Here is an 8900-nt window from a genome sequence, read left to right on the forward strand (position 1 = left end):
ACATCTGCTCACCATGTGTGTGTGTGTGACCAATAACATCTGCTAACCATGTGACCAATAACATCTGCTAACCATGTGTGTGTGACCAATAACATCTGCTCACCATGTGTATGTGACCAATAACATCTGCTAACCATGTGACCAATAACATCTGCTAACCATGTGACCAATAACATCTGCTCAACATGTGTGTGTGTGACCAATAACATCTGCTAACCATGTGACCAATAACATCTGCTAACCATGTGTGTGTGACCAATAACATCTGCTCACCATGTGTGTGTGACCAATAACATCTGTTCACCATGTGTGTGTGTGTGACCAATAACATCTGCTAACCATGTGACCAATAACATCTGCTAACCATGTGTGTGTGACCAATAACATCTGCTCACCATGTGTGTGTGACCAATAACATCTGCTCACCATGTGACCAATAACATCTGCTAACCACGTGACCAATAACATCTGCTAACCATGTGACCAATAACATCTGCTAACCATGTGACCAATAACATCTGCTCACCATGTGACCAATAACATCTGCTCACCATGTGTGTGTGACCAATAACATCTGCTCACCGTGTGTGTGACCAATAACATCTGCTCACCATGTGTGTGTGACCAATAACATCTGCTCACCATGTGTGTGACCAATAACATCTGCTAACCATGTGACCAATAACATCTGCTCACCATGTGACCAATAACATCTGCTCACCGTGTGTGTGACCAATAACATCTGCTCACCGTGTGTGTGACCAATAACATCTGCTCACCGTGTGTGTGACCAATAACATCTGCTCACCGTGTGTGTGACCAATAACATCTGCTCACCGTGTGTGACCAATAACATCTGCTCACCGTGTGTGTGACCAATAACATCTGCTAACCATGTGACCAATAACATCTGCTAACCATGTGTGTGTGTGACCAATAACATCTGCTAACCATGTGACCAATAACATCTGCTAACCATGTGACCAATAACATCTGCTAACTATGTGACCAATAACATCTGCTAACCATGTGACCAATAACATCTGCTAACCATGTGTGTGTGACCAATAACATCTGCTAACCATGTGTGTGTGACCAATAACATCTGCTCACCATGTGTGTGTGACCAATAACATCTGCTCACCATGTGTGTGTGTGACCAATAACATCTGCTAACCATGTGACCAATAACATCTGCTCACCATGTGTGTGTGTGACCAATAACATCTGCTCACCATGTGACCAATAACATCTGCTAACCACGTGACCAATAACATCTGCTAAACACGTGACCAATAACATCTGCTAACCATGTGACCAATAACATCTGCTAACCATGTGACCAATAACATCTGCTCACCATGTGACCAATAACATCTGCTCACCATGTGTGTGTGACCAATAACATCTGCTCACCGTGTGTGTGACCAATAACATCTGCTCACCGTGTGTGTGACCAATAACATCTGCTAACCATGTGACCAATAACATCTGCTAACCATGTGACCAATAACATCTGCTCACCATGTGTGTGTGACCAATAACATCTGCTAACCATGTGTGTGTGACCAATAACATCTGCTCACCATGTGACCAATAACATCTGCTCACCGTGTGTGTGACCAATAACATCTGCTCACCGTGTGTGTGACCAATAACATCTGCTCACCGTGTGTGTGACCAATAACATCTGCTCACCATGTGTGTTTGACCAATAACATCTGCTAACCATGTGACCAATAACATCTGCTAACCATGTGACCAATAACATCTGCTAACCATGTGACCAATAACATCTGCTCACCATGTGTGTGTGACCAATAACATCTGCTCACCATGTGACCAATAACATCTGCTCACCATGTGTGTGTGACCAATAACATCTGCTAACCATGTGACCAATAACATCTGCTAACCATGTGACCAATAACATCTGCTAACCATGTGACCAATAACATCTGCTCACCATGTGTGTGTGACCAATAACATCTGCTCACCATGTGACCAATAACATCTGCTCACCATGTGTGTGTGACCAATAACATCTGCTAACCATGTGACCAATAACATCTGCTAACCATGTGACCAATAACATCTGCTAACCATGTGACCAATAACATCTGCTCACCATGTGACCAATAACATCTGCTCACCATGTGACCAATAACATCTGCTCACCATGTGTGTGTGACCAATAACATCTGCTCACCATGTGTGTGTGACCAATAACATCTGCTCACCATGTGTGTGTGTGACCAATAACATCTGCTCACCATGTGTGTGTGTGTGACCAATAACATCTGCTAACCATGTGTGTGTGACCAATAACATTTGCTAACCATGTGACCAATAACATCTGTTAACCATGTGTGTGTGATCAATAACATCTGCTAACCATGTGACCAATAACATCTGCTAACCATGTGTGTGTGTGACCAATAACATCTGCTCACCATGTGTGTGTGACCAATAACATCTGCTAACCATGTGACCAATAACATCTGCTAACCATGTGTGTGTGATCAATAACATCTGCTAACCATGTGACCAATAACATCTGATAACCATGTGGGTGTGACCAATAACATCTGATAACCATGTGACCAATAACATCTGCTAACCATGTGACCAATAACATCTGCTAACCATGTGTGTGACCAATAACATCTGCTAACCATGTAACCAATAACATCTGCTAACCATGTAACCAATAACATCTGCTAACCATGTGACCAATAACATCTGCTAACCATGTGACCAATAACATCTGCTAACCATGTGACCAATAACATCTGCTAACCATGTGACCAATAACATCTGCTAACCATGTGTTTGTGACCAATAACATCTGCTAACCATGTGTGAGTGACCAATAACATCTGCTCACCATGTGACCAATAACATCTGCTAACCATGTGACCAATAACATCTGCTAACCATGTGACCAATAACATCTGCTAACCATGTGTGTGATCAATAACATCTGCTAACCATGTAACCAATAACATCTGCTAACCATGTAACCAATAGCATCTGCTAACCATGTGACCAATAACATCTGCTAACCATGTAACCAATAACATCTGCTAACCATGTGTTTGTGACCAATAACATCTGCTAACCATGTGTGAGTGACCAATAACATCTGCTAACCATGTGACCAATAACATCTGCTAACCATGTGACCAATAACATCTGCTAACCATGTGTGTGATCAATAACATCTGCTAACCATGTAACCAATAACATCTGCTAACCATGTGACCAATAACATCTGCTAACCATGTGTGTGTGTGTGATCAATAACATCTGCTAACCATGTAACCAATAACATCTGCTAACCATGTGACCAATAACATCTGCTAACCATGTGTGTGTGACCAATAACATCTGCTAACCATGTGTGTGTGACCAATAACATCTGCTAACCATGTGACCAATAACATCTGCTAACCGTGTGTGTGTGATCAACAACATCTGCTAACCATGTAACCAATAACATCTGCTAACCATGTAACCAATAACATCTGCTAACCATGTGACCAATAACATCTGCTAACCATGTGTGTGTGACCAATAACATCTGCTAACCATGTGACCAATAACATCTGCTAACCATGTGTGTGTGACCAATAACATCTGCTCACCGTGTGTGTGACCAATAACATCTGCTAACCATGTGACCAATAACATCTGCTCACCATGTGTGTGTGTGACCAATAACATCTGCTAACCATGTGACCAATAACATCTGCTAACCATGTGTGTGTGACCAATAACATCTGCTCACCATGTGTGTGTGACCAATAACATCTGCTCACCGTGTGTGTGTGTGACCAATAACATCTGCTAACCATGTGACCAATAACATCTGCTAACCATGTGTGTGTGACCAATAACATCTGCTCACCATGTGTGTGTGACCAATAACATCTGCTAACCATGTGACCAATAACATCTGCTAACCATGTGACCAATAACATCTGCTCACCATGTGTGTGTGTGACCAATAACATCTGCTAACCATGTGACCAATAACATCTGCTAACCATGTGTGTGTGACCAATAACATCTGCTCACCATGTGTGTGTGACCAATAACATCTGTTCACCATGTGTGTGTGTGTGACCAATAACATCTGCTAACCATGTGACCAATAACATCTGCTAACCATGTGTGTGTGACCAATAACATCTGCTCACCATGTGTGTGTGACCAATAACATCTGCTCACCATGTGACCAATAACATCTGCTAACCACGTGACCAATAACATCTGCTAACCATGTGACCAATAACATCTGCTAACCATGTGACCAATAACATCTGCTCACCATGTGACCAATAACATCTGCTCACCATGTGTGTGTGACCAATAACATCTGCTCACCGTGTGTGTGACCAATAACATCTGCTCACCATGTGTGTGTGACCAATAACATCTGCTCACCATGTGTGTGTGACCAATAACATCTGCTCACCATGTGACCAATAACATCTGCTCACCATGTGACCAATAACATCTGCTCACCGTGTGTGTGACCAATAACATCTGCTCACCGTGTGTGTGACCAATAACATCTGCTCACCGTGTGTGTGACCAATAACATCTGCTAACCATGTGACCAATAACATCTGCTAACCATGTGTGTGTGTGTGACCAATAACATCTGCTAACCATGTGACCAATAACATCTGCTAACCATGTGACCAATAACATCTGCTAACCATGTGACCAATAACATCTGCTAACTATGTGACCAATAACATCTGCTAACCATGTGACCAATAACATCTGCTAACCATGTGTGTGTGACCAATAACATCTGCTCACCATGTGTGTGTGACCAATAACATCTGCTCACCATGTGTGTGTGTGTGACCAATAACATCTGCTAACCATGTGACCAATAACATCTGCTCACCATGTGTGTGTGACCAATAACATCTGCTCACCATGTGACCAATAACATCTGCTAACCACGTGACCAATAACATCTGCTAACCACGTGACCAATAACATCTGCTAAACACGTGACCAATAACATCTGCTAACCATGTGACCAATAACATCTGCTAACCATGTGACCAATAACATCTGCTCACCATGTGACCAATAACATCTGCTAACCATGTGACCAATAACATCTGCTCACCATGTGACCAATAACATCTGCTCACCATGTGTGTGTGACCAATAACATCTGCTCACCGTGTGTGTGACCAATAACATCTGCTAACCATGTGACCAATAACATCTGCTCACCATGTGTGTGTGACCAATAACATCTGCTAACCATGTGACCAATAACATCTGCTCACCGTGTGTGTGACCAATAACATCTGCTCACCGTGTGTGTGACCAATAACATCTGCTCACCGTGTGTGTGACCAATAACATCTGCTCACCGTGTGTGTGACCAATAACATCTGCTCACCGTGTGTGTGACCAATAACATCTGCTCACCGTGTGTGTGACCAATAACATCTGCTCACCATGTGACCAATAACATCTGCTAACCATGTGACCAATAACATCTGCTAACCATGTGACCAATAACATCTGCTCACCATGTGTGTGTGACCAATAACATCTGCTCACCATGTGACCAATAACATCTGCTCACCATGTGTGTGTGACCAATAACATCTGCTAACCATGTGACCAATAACATCTGCTAACCATGTGACCAATAACATCTGCTAACCATGTGACCAATAACATCTGCTCACCATGTGTGTGTGACCAATAACATCTGCTTACCATGTGTGTGTGTGTGTGACCAATAACATCTGCTAACCATGTGTGTGTGACCAATAACATTTGCTAACCATGTGACCAATAACATCTGCTCACCATGTGACCAATAACATCTGCTCACCATGTGTGTGTGACCAATAACATCTGCTCACCATGTGACCAATAACATCTGCTCACCATGTGACCAATAACATCTGCTCACCATGTGACCAATAACATCTGCTCACCATGTGACCAATAACATCTGCTCACCATGTGTGTGTGTGTGACCAATAACATCTGCTCACCATGTGTGTGTGTGTGACCAATAACATCTGCTAACCATGTGTGTGTGACCAATAACATTTGCTAACCATGTGACCAATAACATCTGTTAACCATGTGTGTGTGATCAATAACATCTGCTAACCATGTGACCAATAACATCTGCTAACCATGTGTGTGTGTGACCAATAACATCTGCTCACCATGTGTGTGTGACCAATAACATCTGCTAACCATGTGTGTGACCAATAACATCTGCTAACCATGTGACCAATAACATCTGCTAACCATGTGTGTGTGATCAATAACATCTGCTAACCATGTGACCAATAACATCTGATAACCATGCGGGTGTGACCAATAACATCTGATAACCATGTGACCAATAACATCTGCTAACCATGTGACCAATAACATCTGCTAACCATGTGTGTGACCAATAACATCTGCTAACCATGTAACCAATAACATCTGCTAACCATGTAACCAATAACATCTGCTAACCATGTGACCAATAACATCTGCTAACCATGTGACCAATAACATCTGCTAACCATGTGACCAATAACATCTGCTAACCATGTGACCAATAACATCTGCTAACCATGTGTTTGTGACCAATAACATCTGCTAACCATGTGTGAGTGACCAATAACATCTGCTCACCATGTGACCAATAACATCTGCTAACCATGTGACCAATAACATCTGCTAACCATGTGACCAATAACATCTGCTAACCATGTGTGTGATCAATAACATCTGCTAACCATGTAACCAATAACATCTGCTAACCATGTAACCAATAGCATCTGCTAACCATGTGACCAATAACATCTGCTAACCATGTAACCAATAACATCTGCTAACCATGTGTTTGTGACCAATAACATCTGCTAACCATGTGTGAGTGACCAATAACATCTGCTAACCATGTGACCAATAACATCTGCTAACCATGTGACCAATAACATCTGCTAACCATGTGTGTGATCAATAACATCTGCTAACCATGTGACCAATAACATCTGCTAACCATGTGTGTGTGACCAATAACATCTGCTAACCATGTGACCAATAACATCTGCTAACCATGTGTGTGTGTGTGATCAATAACATCTGCTAACCATGTAACCAATAACATCTGCTAACCATGTAACCAATAACATCTGCTAACCATGTAACCAATAACATCTGCTAACCATGTGACCAATAACATCTGCTAACCATGTGTGTGTGACCAATAACATCTGCTAACCATGTGACCAATAACATCTGCTAACCATGTGTGTGTGACGACGGGTTCCCCTTTCAGCGGAGGTCAGTGACCCTACTTGTTTGAATCCACATCTGCCCACCACTTTGTCAGGTGTATGTACATTCCATATGTCTCCTGGTCCAAATTGATACCTCTGTAGCACTTCTGCTACATTGTCGAAGAAAGCATTAACTCCTGTAAACCACTCCAAGCTGGCCTTTTTCTGCCCCCATTTGCACAAACTTGAGCTGATGTGCCACAAACTGGTAGGCAAGTCTTCTGACCTCACTTGGCAACAGACCAAAATAAATGTCAGCTGACCTATTAATATACTGAACAAGCTGCATCTCCAAATCAGGTTGAAAAACCTGCCGTGGCTTTGTATAGCCAACTACTGTTGTTGGCGTGGCTGTCTGACTTTCAACTTCTTCTCTGGTAACCTTATGACAATACCGAGTCAGAGTACAGTAATTTATGTCAAAAAAACTTTGCTGTACTCCTGATTGACTTGTTCTGCAACTTCACCTGCCTCACATCCTTTAACATTATGCCAGGTGGTGTGGTCTGCTATTTTGTCTATCATTCCTTCCTTCCTTCCTTCCTTCCTTCCTTCCTTCCTTCAAAAACATATTTCCTCATTGCAATTACATATTCATGACAGGCTAATTATACCCACCTCCCTGTCTAATATCCTTGTTGCCACAATGCAATTCATAACACCACATTAAATTCCACCTGGCTACCTCTACCCCGGTTAACTGCCCTGCACCCTCTTCAAAGGGGTAGACACTCTAGACCCAAACTGCTACAGTCCTATATCTATCCTGCCCTGCCTTTAAGGTCTTTGAAAGCCAAGTTAACAAACAGATTACCGACCATTTCTAATCCCACCGTACCTTCGCCACTATGCAATCTGGCTTCCGAGCTGGTCATGGGTGCACCTCAGCCACGCTCAAGGTCCTAAACGTTATATCATAACTGCCATCGATAAGAGACAATACTGTGCAGCCGTACTCATCAACCTGGCCAAGGCTTGACTCTGTCAACCACCACATTCTTATCGGCAGACTCAACAGCCTTGGTTTCTCAAATGACTGCCTTGCCTGGTTCACCAACGACTTCTCTGATAGAGTTCAATGTGTCAAATCGGAGGGCCTGTTGTCCGGACCTCTGGCAGTCTCTATGGGGGTGCCGCAGGGTTCAATTCTCGGGCTGACTCTCTTCTCTCTATACATCAATGATGTTGGTCTTGCTACTGGTGATTCTCTGATCCACCTCTACACAGACGACACCATTCTGTATACTTCTGGCCCTTCTTTGGACACTGTGCTAACTAACCTCCAGACGAGCTTCAATGCCATACAACTCTCCTTCCATGGCCTCCAACTGCTCTTAAATACAAGTAAAACTAAATGCATGTTCTTAAACTGATCACTGCCCACACCTTCCCGCCCGTCCAGCATCACTACTCTGGACGGTTCTGAATATGTGGACAAGCACAAATACCTAGGTGTCTGGTTAGACTCTAAACTCTCCTTCCAGACCCACATTAAGCATCTCCAATCCAAAATTAAATCTAGAATCGGCTTCCTATTTTGCAACAAAGCATCCTTCACTC

The sequence above is a fragment of the Oncorhynchus masou genome, chromosome 23 (assembly GCF_036934945.1).
Source record: "Oncorhynchus masou masou isolate Uvic2021 chromosome 23, UVic_Omas_1.1, whole genome shotgun sequence".
Classification (NCBI taxonomy): domain Eukaryota; kingdom Metazoa; phylum Chordata; class Actinopteri; order Salmoniformes; family Salmonidae; genus Oncorhynchus; species Oncorhynchus masou.